Source organism: Saccostrea echinata, unplaced genomic scaffold, assembly GCF_033153115.1.
Source record: "Saccostrea echinata isolate AGI-Se365-2 ecotype Australia unplaced genomic scaffold, CSIRO_AGI_Sech_v1 ptg000014l, whole genome shotgun sequence".
In the NCBI taxonomy this organism is placed as follows: Eukaryota; Metazoa; Mollusca; class Bivalvia; order Ostreida; family Ostreidae; genus Saccostrea; species Saccostrea echinata.
Window position 1 is genome coordinate 19,063,490 of NW_026889763.1, and position 23,309 is coordinate 19,086,798.

The 23,309-nt window shown below is 34.7% G+C and overlaps 1 long non-coding RNA gene across 1 annotated transcript; it reads right to left on the minus strand.

The window, feature by feature from the left end:
• Positions 1–859: 859 nt before the first annotated feature.
• LOC133186903 (uncharacterized) lies at positions 860–21,451 on the minus strand. Its single transcript, XR_009721101.1, has 3 exons — positions 21,325–21,451; positions 1,288–1,419; positions 860–973 (listed from the first exon to the last, which is right to left on the minus strand). It is a non-coding gene; the product is annotated as an uncharacterized LOC133186903 (long non-coding RNA).
• Between the last annotated feature and the right edge of the window lie 1,858 nt (positions 21,452–23,309).

The window sequence follows — 23,309 nt, forward strand, 5'->3', positions numbered from 1 at the left end:
AATATGACAATTTAACTGAATTAATGTAATCCTGAAATATAATTATAATTAAAATATGAAATAAATCACCCTATCACAATAGAGTTATATAGAAAATGAAGCAATTTCATGAAATTTAATTTGAAATCATGTTTAAAGTAACCCCGATACCTATGTCAAATTTAATATCATTTTAAAGCAGTGGTCAAGAAGATATGAAAAACCGTTTCCTGGAAGACTGTAGGCATTCTGGATACATTTCCTTTCTCCGAGTTGGTAAAAACTCCAAAATTTATACCTGATTTCCTTCATTTTTCATTGAAAATATGAGTTTAAAATATGGTTTTTCCTTGAGTTTGCCTACAAATTATGTCCCGATACACCTTATTTTACCATGCTATATTTGTAAAGGATCATTAAAAGTACTTGTTTCTCAAGTTTGAAAAATCTCTAGGCACCTTTGATTTTCTAGATCTTGACCTTAATGATTGATATATCAACAAAATACGAGCTTGAAGCGGGGATGCCTGAAATTGAGTTAGGTACCTTGTGGTAAAAATAAGTAGGGGTTCCCCGTATACGAAACAAGTGCCTGTGGCCCCAACCCACTTTGTACCGTATAAATTGGGTAGCTATTAAATTCATTCCTTAAGTAAAGTTGAAAGCTATGTATGCTGTATCAATTAAACCTAAGTAAATAAAGTACTTCTTACAGATTTCGATAAACTCACAGAGAAAGCAATTCTTTATTTTTTTTAATGACCTTGCATGCAACACAAAAACATGACCTTACCGTTTCCTATTTGATATCTTTGTATTCCTCGAAGCCTTCCTGAACAAGATTCTGTGCCTTCACACTGGTCCTTGTGTGTATGGTGAATAAAGGATATCTTTACGGGTAATGTCATGTTTATTACACTGTAAGCAGGATCAGAAGCACCCCATGTGTCACGTGACATAATTGGTAGGCCAGGACAGTCACCGGTGTCTTGATCTGAATATTAAGTAACATGAGGCGATTTTTTTTAATAACATTGAAAATGTCGTTAATACTTAATTTGAATTTTCCAGTATGAATTTTAATTTTTTTAACAGTTTTTGATTTGTTTATCAACTGTAAAAGTTACATTTCCTGGGCATGCATAGAAACAAATTATCATGCCCGGTGAAGTTTTTTTTTTTTTTTTTTTTTTTTTTTTTTTTTTTTTTTGAAGAACAATACATTTAAGAGACATTTTTCTTTCTTTTTTTGTCAATTCATCAGTTATTTTTGCTGTAGACTAATAAAAGAAAATTATTAACTCATACCTCGATATTTTGATAGACAGCATTTCTTTATGTGGGATTCACTGCCACAATGACCAAAAATATAAGAACCCGTTAAGCACTGCTTTCTTTTATCCTGACAAATCCCACCGGCAGCTTTGCAGGATGATTTATCTGAGAAATATTTTTGTAAAATTCTTCATAACTATCAGTATTTCCATTATAAAATGAAATTTTTATAAAAAGCGCGAAATTCGAACGTTTCTTATAAATTTCAAGAAATCAGTTCCTATGCTTAATACATGTATATCAAAATGCTCAGTATATCAAAAATCCAAATTTTACCATTCACAAATGAAGAACTCTTAAAGGATTGATGATTTTTTTCTATATCATAAAAATGGCAATAGAGTAAAAAAAAAAAGATCTTTTCTTTTATATTCCTATGCAAAAGTTTACCCCCCCCCCCCTCCTTGTGGCCTCTTACTCAATTCTCTTGATTTGCACTTCCTGAGGAACCCTGCTTTTGTTCTTGAGAAAATTTTAAAGATTTTTTTCTTTTATATTATCATTTATGAACTATATGTATCTCCGATTGTGGTCAACCCCCTACCTCAGATACCATGATTAGAACAAACTAAAATCTACGCAACCTAAGGATGCTTGGATATTCACAACATTGGTTATATATGGTTATATATATGTTTTTAAAAAAAATATTTTCCTATAAGATCAAATGTAAATCTTTAATTTTTTTTATTTTGACTACACCGAACATATAAGGTCATGATTTGAACAAACCTGAATCCGCCCTACCCGAGGATGCTTATATGTTGATATCAATAATTGTGTCCCTATGCTGTTCCTGAGAAAAATATTTTAAAAGAGAGTTTGACCAATCGACCGGCGTAATCTTCCACAGAATTCATAACTTTTATGAAATTATGACTCCAGTTGAAAGATCGGGGTTCCCTAAATTTTGGCCCTTTAAAAAATAGATATAAGGTCACTATTGTCATCTCCCTCGGGTTTGTAATCCGGAAGTGAAGTCCTAGTGTAAGCTGCCATCGGTAAGCTGGTGGTCTGGCAAATGACCTGATGATGACACGATTTCTAAATATAGAGTTCATTGAAAGTTCGGTTGCCCCCCCCCCCCACACTTTTGGTTGCAGTATTGTCAAATAAGGGTAATATAAGGGGAATGCAGTGTTTAAAGTAAAAAAAATTGGTACTTAAAGAAGTTGGAACCTACACCCCCCCCCCCTCCACACACACACATACACACACACACACACACACCCACACACACGAAATAGGATTTTCGAGTTTGCACAATTTTCCTTTTTTTTTTACTTGTTTAGTTTTTTCAGGTAAGTCTTGAAAATTTTTTCCTCGGGTTGCCCCCCCCCCTCCCCCCACTTTCAAAAACGATGCTACGTCACTGTCTCTGATTTAAGTAACTCAGTTCTGCAGGCATTGGAATAAAAATCATTAAGAATCATTATGAGTATTTTCTCGGATGTTTTTTTTTTATTATTATTCATTTAAATTTACCCCTCCCGAAAAGTTTTAGGAAAAGACACAATTTTCTATACCTGGCTCAGATTTTAAGGATTAGTAAATAAAGCAACTGTTATCATTTTCTTTATGGAATTCTAATTTGCTTTTTAGTTAATAGGAAAAAGTATAAAAAAAAATCACTCCTCATATTCTTGAAATAAAGCCAAAATTATAAAATTTGTGCCTACAAAATTGATGTTGGCAGATTGGGGTTCTTTTCAGTATGCAAATACTTAATTTTTAAATGGTAACGTTTCAATTTTATTACCTTTCTATATATGCATGCTTTTTTTTCCAGGATCGTACACTTATACATGTAGTATACATTATATAGCGTTAAAACATGAATCTGCATGGGCAGCAGAAGGATATGATGCAGGAGTGTCTCAATTTTTCCCTTGATATTCCCGTTGGCTCGATGGCCAAGTCACTTCAGAGGATACGATTAAGAAAAATAAGGAAAATCTGTGGAAATTAATTGAGGTTCGGATTAATTTAAGTTAGAGCTTTTTAAAGAACTTCTTTGATGCTGTAGTAGGCGATTAAGAACTAAAGTCAAAAGGAACACTAAGGTTTTATCCATCTTCTTGCGGAATAATTGTTAACTAATTTTTACGAATATTTCTCAGTGGTTTGGTTTTTTTTTTTTTTACATTGTACAACAAATATTTTAAATGAATAAAGTATATTTACAACAGGTAAAATAATACAGGCACGTAGCATCAGGAGGGTCGCTTCCCCCTCCACTTTTTCCCCAATCATTGATAAAGTTCATTGAAAGGCGCGCCCTCGCTCCCTCTTCCATCTTTTGTTGCAGTATGGTCCGTCAAATCATCCCATGGGAATGTATTACAATATAAAATATGTTTGTCGGAAGAGTTGTTATCCCCCCCCCCTTTCCAAGAAAAGAAAATATTGAGATTGGACAGCCCCTTTTTTCCCTTTTCAGATTGTTCAGATAAGTCGTCGATTTCTCCCCCCCCCCCCTTTTTTTTTCAAAAGAGATACTACTGTATGTAACAGCTGAGAAAATTATGCAACATTCCACTGTTTATTCTGTGACATTCATGAAGCCAAAGAGATGACATTTCAGGCTTTCTGGAAAGCCAAACTTGTTAGTATTAACTATGTTTACATCACCAGTAATGAAGTGTACAGCAGGCCTACAGTTGTAGTTAAGAAGAACATGAACATGTTGGAGGATTTTGTTTCAGATGTTCGATATCTAGGCAGGGTGGAGTTCTTTGTAATTAAAAGTTTAGAAGAAATAGTCAATGTATATATCTAAGATATACAAGGTGTGGATTTTAGTTTGAAATATGGTGGAAATAAAAAGAATGGATCCTTTTGTGATTTAGAATAATATATACTGCTTCACTCCTTTTGATGGCAAATGATAATAATATTAACTGATCAATGACCTGCTTTTCTGAGAAGAAGATTTTTATGCCCCGTTTTGAAGATTCGGAGATATATAGTTTTTGCCCTGTCCGTCCGTCTAGCTGTCTGTTTGTCCGCAAAAACTTTATACTTGTCCATAATTTTTGATTGGTCGGAGCTATGGCTTTCATATTTCACATGTGTATTCCATTCGACAAGACCTTTCTTTGGGTACCACCATATTTGACTTTTTGACCTTGACCTTGGAGTTTTACCCAGTTACCCAGCTGGTGCACATCAACAAAATTTACCCTAGATGCAGGTGATTTAATCGAAATATTTACAAATCGGGGGCACATAAAAATTGAATGGAAATATGAAAAGGAAGAAGAATGTATAACGAATTTATTGATGTATGCATATTCCAAGTTTTCTTATTCTTTCGATAAATAATCAGGCGAAGTTTAAGCGAGGTGAGGCAGACGATGAGAAAAGAGTTGCAAGCCTTCTCTCTTTTTATGTATCAATCGAAAACGAGATATTTAAAAACAGCTTATAGAGACAAAAGAGTTACATTATTGATAACATACAGTGCATATTAGAATTCAAAAATAGGAAAAAGGTGACTCGACCCTAGATTTAAAAAGAAAAAAAAATGGAAAGGGGGGGGGGGGTCCATACCCCAAGTGCCTGTGGCCGGGAGATGTCAATTATCTTCTCCCTAGCGAGATACACATTATGATTTTACTAGAAAGTGACGTTAATGATAACCTTATAACAAAGCTTTATAATAAACCTGATGCAGCAATGTACCCTTATCACCTGCGTATTGGATTTATGTCTTTCAGTTGATTTGATACGCAAAATCATGTTCTACGTATGGACAACTTTTAAAACGAGGCAAGCAAGTTGATGAAACAAGGATATCAACAGTCTCATTTGAAGTCATCATTTCGTAAGTTTTATGGTCGATACAATGACCTTTTCAGTAAATACAAACTATCATTAAGTCAAATGCTGACTGATGTTTTTTAAACTAATTGTTAGGCCATTATTTACACACTGAATTGTGCGGGGTTTTTCCCTTCCTTTTTTTATCCCACCTCTGATGTTTTTGGAGGTCCATTGACCTTGACCTTGACGTTTGACATACTTTTGAAAAAAAAGCCTTTTCCATATCTATTCAATGGTTGCTGCTTGGGATTTCATATTTCACAGGTATATACCTCGAGACCTTACTTTGGGTACCATCATATTTGATTTGCATTTGAGAAAGTTTAGTCTTTGCTATAAGTTGCCGTACGAGGTCATCAGTGTTTCACAAACACATCTTGTTCATTAAAATATCCTCATGTATAACTTCAATTTTATTTGGCGGTCTCAACTTACCCCCGGAGGCCATGATTTGAATAAATTTGAATATGTACACTACCAGAGGATGCTATTATTATCATATCAAATTATGGTCTGTTACGTTGTTCTTGAGAGGAATTATGTTCTGTTGTTCTTGAAAGGAAGTTATTTTCATGATTTGCCCTTTTCCTGTGTTAAACTTTAACTCCTATTGTCGCCTCGCCTACGTTCACTGAATTTTATATGTGCATTATAAAAGAAAACTTCCATGCAAGTTTTGTATTTTCTAGAACAGTGTTTCTTGAATCGAAGATATTTTAATTAATCATCATACTTTGTTTATTGCAGTTAAGCGTGTCTTATATAGATAAACTTGCATGGAACTTGATAACATAGGGTTCCTTACACCATGCTTAGTTAATTGCTGGTCTACATTCAGATTGAGAACTAGTTTACAAAGTGTGATAAATATTTAGGATTTCATCTTTGAGATTCGAAATGCAACGAAATCATCAACATTTATGTCCTAATTACCTCCCCTTGAAAGAAAGCTTTGCTCTTCATTTGGCTACCGGTTCCAGAGGAAGTGGAAAATGTGAAAAGTTTATAGACGTCAAATCACACACGACATACGACAAACGGACGCCGGAAATCACTTGAGCCTTTAGCTCCGTTGAGGAAAAACGGCAGCAGAACGCATTGCGGTGGTTAAGTTTTCGAGGCTCTTTCGATCACTGTATGATCGATCAAAGCGTTTAAAACGAATGAGTTTTGCTTTCCAGAAAGCCTTAAATACCATTACTTTGTGTTAGTAATGTCACAGAAGAAAAAGTAGAAAATAAGTAAACGTTTTTGGTTATTTACTTGGGTGAAAAGTTTAATTTATTATACCTGCATTTTCTAAAGAAAATTCGGGTATATTGTTGTTACCTGGTCCGTCGGTCCTTTTGTCACTCTTAAGGTGCGGTCACACGATGCGATTTTTCATTCGATTTTCATTCGACTTGCTCAGGTAAGTCGATTGGAGTCGATTGGTGGGGTGGTCACACGATGCGATTTTACATTCGATTTTGACAAGAAATGGACAGGTACTTGTTTTTTTTAGTTTGAAGTTGTTCTGATTATTGTACTAAACTAAAAAACATTATGAAAATAATTTTCCCCTTCATTCAGTTTAATATTACATCATTTGCCCCATTATGACGTTGATGTTGACGTAATCTACAGGTTATGTCTGAAGAAAACATACCGCATGTAAAGAACTTGTCCGAAGTATCTGATGTTTTCCAGGGTTTTTAAACTGACTAATGAAGGAAAATACATGTATTTTTTTTTTCATTTCGGCATAAAAAGATTTAAAAAAAGAACCTGCACTAGACTTTCGCTAACAAGAAATGTAAAATAGCTACGTCGCAAAAGTTTAATTTTTTCCGTTGTCCAGCAGTTGACGAAACAATATTATTGAAAACATTTGAAATATCGCCTTTTTATTTTCACAAATTACTGTAAGTGAAATATTTACAGCCCATTGCATGATTACTATGTGTATATTTAAAATGCGTGACTGGGTACACTGTAAATCAAATTCACCAGACGCTCCAATAATTAAGTTAATTTAGAAGCGGATTATAAAACAGCGTAAACTGACCCAAACCAGGTTATACTCGAATAATTTGGCCAAGAATTAGAGTCATTCCTTATAATTTAATTTTAAAATCATTAAATAACTATGGGTGTAAAATTTCGTTACTTTTTATTAGTTCAAAGGATGACTGCACTTAACGCCTGTTTTTGGGTCTTTTTCGGTTGCCTCTGTTGCTTTTATATCTAAACCTTATCTCACTTTTGTATGTTTATGAAAGAATATTGTCAATTTGGAACCACATTTAAATCTTAAAATGATTTTAGGCTGTAATACAATAAAATGATTCAATGTTTTTTGTCCTTACTGCTTTCCAAATATAGTGAATTTACACTTACCTGCCCTTGATTGAACATTAGATATGCATGAGAGGTGGAGCTAACATTGTAAGAATGGGTCTAAAATTAGACTTGATAAATAACAATGACATGTTTGGAAAAGCGAACGTGATCACTCATTCCAATCTCCATCTCCATTCTGTATGGCACAAATACACTTCTGACAAAGGTTTCAAAACGAAACTAACAATATGAGCACGTCAATGTAATTAAAGCAGATTTTATATCAATGCCAGATGACTTAACGTGTTCGAACACAATGTCCTAGTTAGCACAAAACATGCTATCTTACAAGTCACGTGACGGAATTAAATATTCACAAAGTTACCTGAGGTAAGAAATCACGTGGTGAATTATAATATTCAACATGTCACAGTCCTTGGTAACAACAAGGAGAGCGAATGTAAGAAGAAGCAGTTTTTTCTCTTTTTAACTATGAGCGCATGTTTGTCTATTAATCTCCTTTTGACACATTGTTATTTATGCAAATATACAACTACTGTTAAACGTAGAACAATAGACAAACATGCGCTGACTATGTATAAAGTCAGTAGAAAAGTGGGCGTCCTCATTATCGAACGGAGATCCAAGAAATTGCGATGACCCCTGCCTTTGAAAACAGATTCGAACTTCGTAAATACACACTTTTATTAAACGTAATTACATAAAGTTGTAGATTGGATGTTGACCATTCTTGCAATGAAAAGAAAAATGCTTGTTTTGAAATTTTATTTTGTCGCAAATTCCGCATGTCCTAAAGTGCAGTCATCCTTTGCCGCTCAATAATACAACCATAGTAACGGAAGTAACGGAAGTGATGGGAATCGAGGGGAGGTAAAAACTGATACATAGGCATAGCAGCCATGTTGTTTGGTTACATGTGGTAAGATCGAATTATTGTTTGAAATTAAAGGTACATTTATTAAATCTGGAATTTTCCATGAATCCCGAGGACTGGAAATGAGAGGATTGTATGGATACAGATGATTCAGCTGCTTGTCAGGGGGGTGTGTCCCCATACCAGACCAGGTTATACAGAAATAATTTGTGTTCCTTTTTTGGATATTAACCAATCAGAGGCTAGTATACAAACAAAATTAAATTATTCAAAATTCTAATAAAAGTAACTTTTGGTAGGTAATTAAAGAATGTTACCTTCCTAAAAAAAAAAATAATAATGAAATAAATAAAAAGTAGACTTAAAAACTTCCCTGATGATATGTAAACTAAACATTAATATTTTTAAATAATTCAATGTTGAATCTTTTTTTTTTTTTGGGGGGGGGGGAGTCCAAGTCCAAGTACAATTTATTCATTCAAACCAAAGTATTGGTACATGAGTTACAAAATTAATAACATACAAACATATATACAGTAGTCAGAGGTATGTACTATGCTACATCACGTCGAAGTGAAAAGAAATTTAAGGAAGATAATTCAAAGAGAAAAGACAGCAACGTAATTTCTCCTAATAAACATGAATATTTTTTTTCAGTCTTTTTTTTTCGTTAGTAGTTCCGTATATAAGGAGAGTAGGGGCGTTTACAGAGGGTCTTATTGTTACAGTAGGAGTAAAAATTAAAAACCTAATCTAGTTAACCACTTTATTTAGTACTTTTATGTGTGAGTTCTAGAAAATTAAAATCTACCATTTTAAATTATTCTACACGTTTACATATATATACATGAAACAAGTTGAATCTATTGACGAACGCTTATAATTAGAATCCGTGCAAATACTTAAAAACTACTTGTTCATATCATTAATTGGATTAGGGTGTTTACGCGGCGTCAAGTCAAAAGTATCTCGCCGTGAACCCCTAGCATACTGAAGTACTGATATGGTGTGTACCGCAGATCTTAATTTACAGCAACATAAGCATATGAAAGATCTAATTTTAATTAGATTTATAAACATCCGTGCTGTTTTTAAAAGTAATAGCTAAAACTCCTTTTTCAAGATAAATGCGATGATTTGAATCAAGCTAAATCTATGATATTAAAAAAAATCTTTAATCGTAAGTTGGCATTCTATAAACACATGAATCTCCGTCCTCGCAAACTTCGATAATAAAATAATAGTTTATGACTTGTATGCTTTTATACAGTTATGGAGGGTATGAGGGAAATAGTTTTCTGCCGAGGGGAACCATAAATTTTGCTATTTCCCGAGTACCCATTCCATAACTGTTTTATTATGCCGAAACAATCATGGGAAACTCAGACATTTTTAAAACAATATAGAGGCATTTAAATAATCACAAATGCATGTGATTAAAAATATTGTAAGATAACTAATGCATCAATACCGAGGAAAATAACATTATTAAAAAATATAAAATATTTTCACTGACACTTCGAAGGATTATCGTTGTCTTCATTTTGCTAGAATTCCAGTAAGATTTTGACATCGCATATCGAAATGTTTTGACGTCATAGTTACATTGCTAATAACATTACGTCACAGACTCGAGATTCCTTGAGCGCTCCGCCCACTGTTCATTTTTAAAATTGGTTAAAATTATTAATAAATATTCATGAGGGAGTAGTTTCAGGGAGTAGCTCCGATTTTTCAGGGAGTAGTCCTCAGATGAAGGAAATAGTATCTTCTCACGGAAATAGACAGTTTTATATAGAGTAATAACAGTACAGGTATAATAAATATAATTAGCCATTTGTACCCAATAATTGCCCTTTACTGGATATCCTTATATTTTGTCATTTAATGATTTATACATTCATTATAGATGACAAAAATAACGACTATTCATTTCGCGTCGCGTGAAATGTCATTGATTGAAAATCTGACGCCATCCAATTTCCAATCGACTTTCAGATTTTGCTTTCGACTTTCGACTTGGGTGGTCACACGGTACGATTTTAGTCGAAAGCAAATCGAATGGAAAAATCGGATGGAAAATTGAATGAAAAATCGCATCGTGTGACCGCACCTTTACAGTTTACGCAGTACCAAACTAATCTTTTGTAATATTATAGGTGGTGTCCTGGAGATGTGCAATAAGGTTTTAAAATTTTAAATTTTACCCATTGGGGCCAAACAGGGGTCAAGAATGAGTTTTTTAATACAAAAAAGTGGTTCTCATAACTTATTTTACATTTTAGACATCATCATAGCATTATCATCTTTTGGAAGTTGATTGATGGTGTCCTGTAGATATGCAATAAGGTTTTAGAATTTTCTTTTTCGCCTTTGGGGACAAATGGGGTCGAAAATGACTTTTGCCTACAAAACTTTCAGAACTCCCCTTACATTCTGATTGGTGGATCTTATAGACGTGTAATAAATAGAATTTTCATGTTCACCTTAGGGCCCAATAGGGGTTAAAAAATACGAAGTTTTTCTACAGAAAATCGTGGTTCCCAGATCTCTTATAAGAATTATAGGCAGTAGCCAAATAATCTTTTGGACAATGATTGGTGGTGTCCTGTAGATGTTCAATAAGGTTTCGGAATTTTATTTTCACCTTTAGGGTCAAATGGGGGTCGAAAAATGACACTTTCCTACAAAAACTCTGGTTCACAGAACTCCACTTGCATTTTACGCAGTATCCAAATCAATTCTGGAAGATGACTGCCGTACATGTGCAATAAGGTTTCGGATTTAATTTTCACCCTTGGGGTTAAATTTGGGACCAAAAAAAAAAAAAACATTTATGACAATAACATGTTTGGCGCTGATTTCTAAATGTAAAACGCTAGCTGTGTTGGCTGCACATGCGCAAAGGGATAGCGTCAGTCGCCATTTTTCCATTGTAAAGAGAAGGTCTGGGGAAGTCTTAATTGTGTGTTTTTGTGTTTTATGCGACTGCGATCCGGGTATTCCTTAGATTCCCATGCATCGGACATGAGACGCAATTCAGTGATCAAAACGAATACTCCTATATAGATAATGTTGCAAGTGACTTTTCGCTAAAAAAAAATTTCTGTGTGCTCTCATCTGCATAGAAACAGCGCTGTGTATAGTACGCGTAAATAAATTCGAAACTTCACTGACATGCAACAGTAATTCATTTTACATTTATATATGACCTATTTTGGTCGAACATATTTTTATATCGGTTTCCTAAATCTAATGTGTTGTAACAAATTGTAAACATTGAACGATTTGATCACGTGACCCCCGCAATACCAGCTCCGAATATAATGACTACTCTTTGCATTGGTAGCTCACATGTAAGGCGTTTTAACCAATTTATCGGTTCTCAATGACCATCTCAGGACATTCTCAACATTGAACACCTCCCCCCTGTCACTTTTTTCAGTATCGGTGGAGCCAGAGTGGGAAATCCCAGTCATCTACAGGAATTCAGTAACGCAATTCATAGCCTGGTTCCCTGTCCCTGTTATGTTTCGTATACTCCGCGACACTAAGCCTTGGCAAGGATGAGCCAGGGAACCAGGCTACGCAATTCAGCACCATATGCCATGCAATGTCATTGTTCATTATAAAAAACGACACGTTACACGCAGGGTTGGCCGGGAAATACCAGTGGCAATTATAACCACCGGTATTTACTGTCCAGGGAAATACAAAATTCTCTAAACTGGTAAATATTGGGAAATACAAAGTTAAAGTATTTACTTCTTTAATTCATGCAGTCTTATACAAAATTCAGATATAAAATAAACATAAAACAGAGGATGAATAATACTGAATATGTCTCACACTGCAATTTAACATATTCAGAGTGTATCACTACTCCAGGTCCCCTACCCTTAAGCATTCTGAAACAGTACACATTTCCCTAACTGTATAATAATTAAAACATTAAAACTGAAGTTTTCCAATGCAAGTTTCTTTTCTGTTAGTTTATCAATTATAAATCCAAGAACAAAACAAACTTCTTTTTAATCCTTCTGTAAACACTGTACAATCAATCATGTTGTTCTAACAAATTGCTAGATGAACAGTTTTGTGCTTCTGTTTGAGATGTTATTACCTTTAGTAGAACTGAAAAGCCTCTTCTAGGTTTGATATTTACACCATACTCTACATTTAACAATTTTCTAAGATCCTTCTTCAGTTACACAAAAAACCCGATTGGGATCTTTGGGTTTATTTCATTGACCTTTATAGACTACACCTGACTCAAGCATGAAACAAATGACACTCGTGACTAGTATATGAATATACTGTGTTATGATTTTATAAAATTAATTATTTGGAAACCAGAAATTTTTAAATGAGGGACAGTGATACCAGGTAGATATATTGGCCAATAAGACGTATTTCATGTCTATACCCTGACAAATATGATTAAAATTGTGAAATATGTAGCTATTTTTTATTTTCCAGTAATTTCCGGGAAATACCAGTAATTCCCGGTAATTAACAGTATTTCCCACCGTCCTGGGAAATATGAGTATTTCTCGGTTTTTTGCCAACCCTGTGCACACGTGGGAACAACAATGCTGCACCACAGCAACACAGCCAGTCTTTGGCGATGCGCGAACTGGTGGAGAAGTGTACGGTTACCACAATACCTCTAGTTCAGGAAACAGTCATAAAATGCATTGAAAACTTTAGACAAACTGCCACATCATCTAATATTATGGACTCAACAGTCACCCAAACTTCAGTGTCCTTGACACCTGATCAACAACTAACAGTTCAACTTTGAACCAAGAAGCAGGGTCTTTCACAACAAGATCGTCAATCTTCTGACAACAACCCCCTCCCCAACATCCTCACAATCCCTACCCGCCCCAGGAATTGCTAAACCAGTGGGTCTCAGGGTTGATCCACAAATGAAAGCAAAAATATCTCCCAACGAATATGTTAAGTTAAGCATTCTGATTCCCAAAACCAATTTTGACCAGGAATCCAAATTTAAGACGATGGAACAAGATGGCAACTTAATTTCTGTTAAAACAACTGACACTGCTAAGATCAAAACCCTTGTTTATTGCATTTCATGTGTTTGTCGTGATCTATTGTCAAAAATACCCAGAGAAGGTTACTCATCTAATGACATATGTCCAGATTACAAGCGTATTGCCAAGTTTTATGGAGAGGATGTTGCGATTAACTATGATGAAAAAAATTCGTCAGTGGCGTCAACTCACACCAACCGCCTGTCCCTGGAATCAAAAAAATGCTGAGCTTTTTCAGGAAGCAATTATGGCTGGGGTAGATGTCAAAGCCAAATTTTGGAAACAACCCTTTCGTGCAAGCCCATGGAAGTATAAATACTGCTTCTCGTACAATAACAGAGGTTCCTGCACCAAGCCAAACTGCACATATGCACATATCTGCCAAAAATGTGCATGATGACACTCTAAAATGTAGTGCACAAATGCTCGCCCTACCTCGTCAAGCACCAGCCAATCTAAATCTCCGAAGAAAACAGGCTGCACAGCCAAAAAAAGATTGATTGCTCAATATTTACACCAATTAATGCGAATATCTTAGCAAATTATTTACAAGGATATGAACAAGAAACCACACAATTCCTAGTGGAGGGTTTTTACTGTGGTTTTAAAATTCCTTATGTAGGTCAGTGTAGGGCACTTTCGTTTGTCTAAGAACATTCCTTCTTTTAACAAAAACAAAGCTTTAGGCCAACAAAAATTCGAACAAGAGCTTCAGGCCGGCAGAATAGCAGGTCCCTAACCATTGCCTTCCTTTCAAAATTTACAAGTCTCACCTCTGGGCATAGTTCCTAAAAGGACTCCGGGGGAGTTCCGAATGATTCATCACCTTTCATACCCCAATGGGTCCTCCATCAATGATAATATACCACAAAAATTTTGTGCGGTTCATTATCAATCGATTGATGTTAAAGCAATAAGAATAATAAGACATATAGGGGTAGGAGCACTATTGCCTAAATCTGTCCTTGAAAATGCATACAAGCAGGTCCCAATTCACCCGGATTACTTCGAACTGTTAGGTTTTCAAATGGAGGGGTTGTGTTACTTTAATAAAACCTTGCCCGTCGGGCTCAGCTATTCATGCCATCTTTTTGAAAAAAAATTAGTTCCGCTCCTCAGTGGATACCACACACAAAAGTTTTGGTTTCCCAGTGTTTTATGGTTTGGATGATTTTTTTGTTTATTGGGGCCCCTAATTCTACAGAGTGTTATGATGCATTACTGTCCTTCTACACACTTGCTACTGAGATTGACCTTCCCATTAAATCTAAAAAAAAAAAAAAAAACATTTCTACCAATAAGTACAATAACTTTTTTGGGTTTTGAACTGGACTCTGTCAAATTTGAAATAAGATTACCTGAAGATAAACGATTAGATCTACAAATCAAATTAAACATTTTCAGAAAGAAATGTTCTGCTACTTTGCGTTAGTTGCAGTCATTAATTGGTCTGTTGAACTTTGCGTGTGCAGTTGTGCGCCCCCCCACCTCCCCCGTTAGAGCTTTCATGAGAAGAATAATTGATTTATAACTCTTGGGTTAACAAAACCCTACCATCATCGAAAGCTTAGTAGGGAAGCACGAGCAGACTTGCAAGCATGGACGACTTTTATTGAGTATTTCAATGGGAGAACCCTTTTTCACTCAAGAATAACTCATACATCTGAGTCCCCTCACCTCTATGCTGACGCTAGTAACTCTGGGTATGGTCGGGTCTTTGGTCTTAGGTGCTTTTATGGACCTTTTGCAGAAAAGTGGGTTGAATTTCACATTTCTGTAAGGGACTCCTTTCCAATTGTTTTAGCCATGAAAATATATGTAGCTAATACTTCCATTGTCATGCGCGGATCTAGAGGGGGTCGGGGGGTCAGGACCCCCCCCCCCCCCTTGGAATATACAGTTATAAAAAGGTTATACTGAAGCAAATCAAAAATGACTTTGGATCCCCCCCTAGAAAACGTTGACTCCCCCATCACCACCACGAAAAAGGTGTTTTTCACGTTTGGAAAATGGATATTACTTTCTTTTTTCTCTTCATTTTGCTTGTCAATAAATTTTTTTGGTTTATTACGTTGGGGATGGGAAGTTTTGTTTTTTTTTAATTTGCTTGTCAAGAAATGTTTTGACTGGGATGGACCCGCCATGGAAAAAAAATCCTGGATCCGCGCCTGATTGTGTTTCATTCTGATAACATTGCTGTGGTCCATGTCATCAACAAAAATACCTCAAAGGACCCTAATCTTGTGAAGCTAATGAGGCGTCTAATGGTCGCATCTCTGAAATATCAATTTCATTTTCATGCTGAACACATTCCTGGCCTCCTGAACACTGCTGTAGATTTTTTTTTCTCGATTTCAGCAGTTCATAGCACATTGCCCACATAGGGAAGACAAATCAACACCAGTTCCACTGGATCTGCTTCATCTCTGTATTCTACAGCAGATTTTTTAATTGCTGGATCGCTTTCCGAAGAATCCCGGTTTTTTGTACAAGAAAATTTTCAAAAGTTACCAGCAGTTTCTGTATGACAAAGTAGACAAAGGGGCAAAACCTTTTCCACCGTCTGGTTCTTTATATTGCACATTGTTTCACTACAGGTTTGGCCGCAACTACAGCCCGGACACACATATCAGTTTTAGGTGAAGTTAATAAAACTGGGAAGACGAACCAACATTACTTGCTAGTACAACACATATCCTTCCTTGCATCTCCTACAGGAAAATCAATGGAGTTGGCAGTCCCCCGCTCAAAGCATTCCATTAGGCCTACAACCCTTCATATCTTAGCAAACTTAGAAAATTTGCTTCTTTGTCCAGTTAGTGCTAAGCAAAAATTCATGCAGTTAAGACAATATAAATCTAAGGATGAACCTTTATTTTCTTTCACGGAAGGTTCACCAGTAACTCGCAAATTCTTTACAGATCTATTTCTTTTTGTGGGTTAGGTGCAAACTTATATCAATCACACAGTTTTCATATTGGGCTATAGCCGTTGCAAATTCAAGTGCAACCGATATCCATATTCAAAACATGGGAAGATGGAAGTCTACAGCCTTCAAGAAATATATTCGAGTTCCAGTGTTAACTTTATAAATAAATCACATCAAACGATACAAGCACCTGGCAATTATTGTATGACAGCAGTTATTCATGCCTTAGGCCAGGAAACAGGATTTCTCGTCGTTTTCATTTTTCAACAGATTATTGAGTATCGGACATGTATGTGTTTTGTATGTGTTATCGTGAGCATTTGTGAGTGACGGTACCTTTGTGGTACTGTGGAACCTTGGAGTCAGGGGCTCCTGGTTCATACTAAGTTTTGCTACGTCATTTGATGTTTTGTAAATATGTTTTAAAATTAATTAACTAGTAGAAACATTGTTAGCTAATTCTTCAAAGTTTTATGATCTGTATATTTTTCTGATTGTACAGTACAGTTGAATCTTGGAGTCAATGGCTCCTGGTTCAGGCATGATTTTGTTACATTGTTTTTATCAGTCGGTTGCATATACATATTTTATCTATTTTCTCAATTGATGAAAGGGTGATGGATGGAGCATATAACCACCGCTTCTTGTCTTGATATGTGGCGGGAACTTCCCCATCTTTGACATGTTGAAGAACTTAACATTAAAGAGTTTTGTATAATGTACTGTCAAACCATTTTAGTCATCATTATTGTACTATCTTTGTTGTTTTCGATAATATAGGCATTGTTCACAACTCTTTTGTATGATTTGAGTAATATTGTTACTTAGCTACATTGTTCTTTCTGTCATTTATTTTCTCAATAAATGACCATTCTAATTCCTACTGAATGTGTTGTGTTAATGCTTGGGTTGTGATAATGTAATATAAAGTCACATAACGCACCAAACAGAGCATCATCCTATCAGTTATCCATAAAGGAAGTTTTTAATTAAAAAATATGGCTCTCTGAACTCCTCATACAATTTTGGCAGTATTCTAGTCATATTTTGGAAGGATATTGGTGTTGACCTGTAGATGTGCAATAAGGTTTTGAGATTTTCATTTTCAACCTGGGGTTCAATTAGAATCAAAAAACGGCATTTATTCAACAGAACTCTAGTTTCTAGAACTCCTCTTACAATTTACGTACTAGCCAAATCATCTTTCGGATGATGATTGCTGGTGATTGTGCAATAAATTTTCAGAATTTTCATTTTCGCCTTAGGGACCAAACAGGAGACAAACAATAATATTTTTTCTACAAAAACCAGGTTTCCAAAACTTCTCTTACATTTTACACAATAGCGAAATTGTCTTTTGAAAGAGGTTGCTTTAGTACTGTAGATGTGCAAAAGGTTTCGGAATTTTTTTATCCTAGTGTTTATATGACCAAGGAGATACTTGCCCAATAGAACACTTAAAATATAATTAACAGAAGTCTCTGATGAGACTGTAGCAGTACTGGTGTGTTCTTTAAATAAGAACATATCCTTGCGAGTAATGTCTAGAAAGTATTTTTAGCAATTGTCTATTTTTTAGTACCCATGGCAACCATCATGTGTTGAAATCAAAAAACGATATACAAAATAATATATCTATTTGTACACCAAGACTTAAAATCAGACCATAGCTGTTTAAGGAGAAGCATATGAAAGAATTTCAAAGAAATTTCTATAGTAAGTAACCATGGAAACACAGTTTGTCAAAATCAAAATCTGCTGTACAAAATAACCTATATTAGTTTAGTTTACTTTTATTCCAAGTCTTACTGAAATCAGACCAAAGCTATTGGAGGAGTTTTTAAGTAAACTGCAATCCCCTTGCTATGGGCAATCTATGGGTGAATTTAGAGACTGACTGGTCCAAGTTGAGAGAAAATATGCTACAGACTAATGATATCGGACTGACATACTAATCACTGTAGGATACCCGCAGAGCAAGGCCCTAATTACACAGTGTAAAATCCTTTTAAATACAATTTAAGAAATTGTAATTCCCTTCTAATTTTTGGCCAAAGTAGATGTAAGACATGGAGAAAGAGGAGAGAGGGAGATTACCCCTGGTATATAGCCTTATGCAAAATTTTAAAAAATATTATGGCAAATGTTCGAAAGGAGACAAAATTTTTTAAAATCATTTTGAAAAGCAATTTTTTCATGCAATGTTATATATCATAGTGTGACTTTTATCCATGCTGAAAAAAACTGTCCATTTAAAAAAAATGGTTAAATAGCTAAATCACTAGTACTTTGGATAGGTAAATAAAGCAATACAGGTAAAGTTAACCATAGAACTTAGTCAACAGATTATGCAAAACGTTTTAACTGTAAACCATTCTTAAAACCTCTTCTGATTCAAGTTGGCTAAGAATATGACCAAGAAGTCCAAAACCTATAGACTAATATGTATTTTGTAAGTAAGTAATGATAACAAGTAGGATGTTGCATTAATATTCACAAATTTTAGTAGTTTTCAACATTTAAGAGGTGTAGAGATAATCCCCCTTTCTAGCTCCCCCCCCCCACCCCCGGTTCAAGTAAACCAATCAAAGCTTTGTTTTGACGAAAACAAATTGTATTGTGAATGTATATAGTTAGTAATGTACTTATTTCCAATTTTGGGCCCAGAAGGCATACAAAGACATAAGTAACAAAATAGAGAGTGAAATATGTAAAGGATAGTCGAACAATTAATAAACATTAATTATGATGATAAGAATACACATAATTTTCATACTAATTAACATGAAAAAGAAAGAAAAATACAATAATAATACATGTACTACAGACGAGTTTATTGTATACATGTATACGAAAATTTGCATAAAGTTATTGGGGGTGTTTCTGTGGACAATCAGTGACAAACGTAATAAGTAAAGTATATGTTAGCTTCATAAAATAATAATCCTATTAAAACATGTTATGAATTCCTACTGATGTTTACTATACACAACGTGCAATCCAAAAATAACACTGTAAGACCTATACTGGAAAGGTGACGCAAATTCAATGCAAGGAGCGGGCATTAAAAATTTTCCAAAGACGTTTGTATGTATTGCTACATAAGGAAGGGAAGTTGACACTTGAAAAGTTGAAGTCATCAGGTTTATCATAAAGCTTTGTTATAAGGTAATCATTAACGTCATTTTCTATTAAAATCATAATGTGTATCTCCCTAGGGAGAAGATAATTGACATCTCCTGGCCTCGGGAGATTGCACATTAAATTTGTAATCCCGAAGTGAAGTTCTAGTGTTAGTTGCCATTCGTAAGCTGATGGTCTGGTTTAAATCAAGAAATGCTATCAGAACTGCTAAAAAAAAGCGACCTGTCTTATTTTTTAAAGTTAAGAGAGGTAAGATCGTTTGGGTGGTATCGTGTCTTCAAAATACTAAGTAGTCTACTGCGAACGATGGTGGTCAATGCGCTGTTATCAAAATACACTATGATGGCATAAAGAATACATATCAGCCATGGCTTGGAACCAAGAATTTACAGAATAATTACATTTTACACAAATTCATCCTTAGCCATAAATTTTGAATGGTTGGTGCTAGGGCTTTCATATTTAAATGTCTATTCCTTGTGACAAGACCTTCCTTTGGATACCAGCAACTTTGACCCTTTGATCTTGACCTTGGAGTTTGACCCAGTTTTGCAAAATTTTAACCTTGGCCATGACTTTTGAATTGTTGGTGCTAGGGCTTTCATACTTCACATATTTAATCCTTGTGACAAGACCTTCCTTTGGATACCAACAACTTTGACCTTGACTAGGAGTTTGACCTACTTTAAAACAACTTTAACTTTGGCCTTAACTTTTGAATGGTTGGTGCTAGCGATTTCATTCTTCACATGTGTATTTCTTGTGACAAAACCTTCCTTTTGATACCAGCAACTTTGACCCTTTGACCTTGACCTAGGAGTTTGAACTACTTTTGAAAAAATTTGACCTTAGCCATAACTTTTGAATGTTTGGTGCTAGGCCTTTCATATTTCACAGGTATATTTCTCGAAACAAGACCTTTCTTTGGGTACCGTCAATTCTAATCTCCTGACGTGGAGTTTGACTTGCATTTGAGAAACTTTAACCTTCGCCATGAGTTGCTCTGCGGGAGCATCAGTGTTTCACAGAGAACAGAGATCGTTCTCAAACACATATTGAATAAAATGAATAAAGTATATTTTACACAGTTTAATAAAACAGGCACGTAACATCAGGAGGGCCCCCCTCCCCTCCAACTTTTTTCCAAACATAACATTTTACAGTTGGAAATGTTCGTTTAATGGTTGCCCCCCCCCCCTCCCCGTTCCATCCCAAATGTTTGTTACAGTCAAATCGTCCCATGGGAATGTATTAAACAATGTACTTGTCGTAAAAATACTACCCCTCCCTGTCCACGAAATTGTAATTTCGAGTATGGACACCCCCTTTCCCCTATCAAAGATTGTTCAGGTAAGTTGTCATTTTTTTTTCTGGCTGTCCCTTTTTTCAAAAACGATACTTTTACTACTGCATGTAGTAGCTGGGGGAAAAGAGTTATCTTCCGCTGTTTATTCTGTAACATAAATGAAGCCAAAGTGGTGACATTTCAGGCTTTCTGGACAGCTAAACTTACGATTATCGCATATGTTCCGTAAAACCAGCACTCAACTAACGGCTTTGATCGTCTCAGAAATGTGCAGATGTGCAAGAATGACCAAAAGGTCTTCGAACGTTAAACTAACGTTGTGCTGATTTTCGATACTATGTACAGTTTAACGATCGGGGATAATCGTATACAAACGAAAGCAGAAAGGTCAAGTACGTAATTGACACGCACAATTGTACATTACAAAACTGTTTCTCCACGTTAGGAAGAATAACACAATTAAAAGATATTTTGATTAATTAATTCCCTTTCATTTATTCTGTGAATCAATATGAAAAATGCATAAACTTACCAAGGAATTTCACACAGCATTTGTGTTTGGAATCCTCGTAACAATGATCTCGGGTGTAATGACCCCTCTGGCACGGTGTATTCTCATTTTGACAGTTCCCGCCTTTAGATTTGCAGGATGGGTCATCTGAAAATATTTCAGCAGAAAATCCTCATCTGGGTATTCTTCCACTACTGGAATCGGAATTAATGTAGCTATATTGAGGCCTCCGCGGCTGTAAAATTTATCTTTAACATTATATTATAAAGATCACGGTTTCTGTTCTTTTTCAAAGCTATTTGCAAAAGTACCAAGCACTCACAGCTAAAATATAATGGGACATTTGTTGGGATATTAGATGAGTTGGTTGTTAACTAAAAAGAGCTATAGCGCATTTGATAGGCATTTTCGCCTACTCTACTAGTGATTTCTTAAATACATTTTTTAACCAAAATTTTGTCCTACAGTCTTAGTTTATACATGCGTAAAACCAAATCACACAATAATGATATTTAAATGTTAATAGTTCCCTCATATGATAAATTTAAAAATTATCCAGTTTGAATAGAATATATATAAAATATTGAAGTATCCACCGAACGATGACAAACTGTTGCCAAAGACCACCCTTAACCAAAAAAAAACAACTTTTGAATAATTTTATTTGGATATGGATATGTCTGTACTTCATTCCCTTTAGATAATTTTGGTTAAAGGTGGTCTTCATATTGAAAATGATGAAAATACATATTAAATTTTTCTTCTCATATAATCTTAAGATTTAGCAATCTGTCTTAAATTTATTCACTTGACATCATTGACTCCGTTGGCGCAGCGGTATGATTGCTGGAATGTAAATATGGTGATTGTGAGTTCGAGCCCCACATTTTTCTATTTATGTTTTTTTTCTTTGTGTATCTTTTCTACGTTTTTCTTCATTATGTTTTATAATATACACAATTTCAGAAAGTTATAATATACACATTACACTTTGAAAGTTTCTCGGGAAAAGACAGTCCTTAACTATTTTATTAAAGTTTGCAAATTGTTTTATTTTTATTGATTTTCTGCGTAAATCTTTTGTCTCAGAATTAGAGTATTGAACAAGTAAAATGATTGTCATTTGACATACTTGCAACTATGAAAATATAACACTCGTCCTCAAATCATAGTACATAGTTTGCTCATGAATTGAAAAGGTACAGTATATCTATAAATAGAAACAGGTGATTTCCTTTTAAATTCTTGAGTCGGCCATGTCGTCGGTATGGCAGCTATGGCTCTTTGATTTTTTCTAGTTTTACAATAATCACTTGGTCCACATGTGAGGGTTGAACTGTTGAAATATGTTTTTATTTATGTAAAACACAATAAAAAGAAGAACTATCAGTAATTTCGTGAAAAAAGTAAATATTTATCATGGAACAGTTGTTTAACATAAATTAATAAATTTCAAATGTTCTAACATATAAGAAACCTGAATTCTAGTACATGTATTTGAACACATGTTTGTTATAATTTTTAATCATGTGGATTCATGCTATAAGAGCTAAATCTTAATGTTATATATTCACTAACACCACATATAGCGCATTATGTACAAGATTAAAAAGATATATTTGTCGTGTTAAATTCTGTGGTATGAAAGGTTTAACAAGAATATATATATATATATATATATATATATATATATATATATATATATATATATATATATATATATATATATATATGATATGGTTATAAAATCTAAGCACAATTAATGCACAAGTAGTTATGCAGCGGCGTGACTTTGACGCTGTATGATAGCTATTACCTTTACTTAGGGGGCCTCAAAAAGGAACTATCTAATGTCGGATTGAGTTCAAATTGGCGGCTTTCCAATACTTTCACTTTATTGCTTGAACTTTGTAAATGTGTAATATAAATAAAATGGTATGTATGTACGTAAAAACATCAAAATAAACTAAAAATCCCAACATTTTTAGAAACTATTATTAAACATC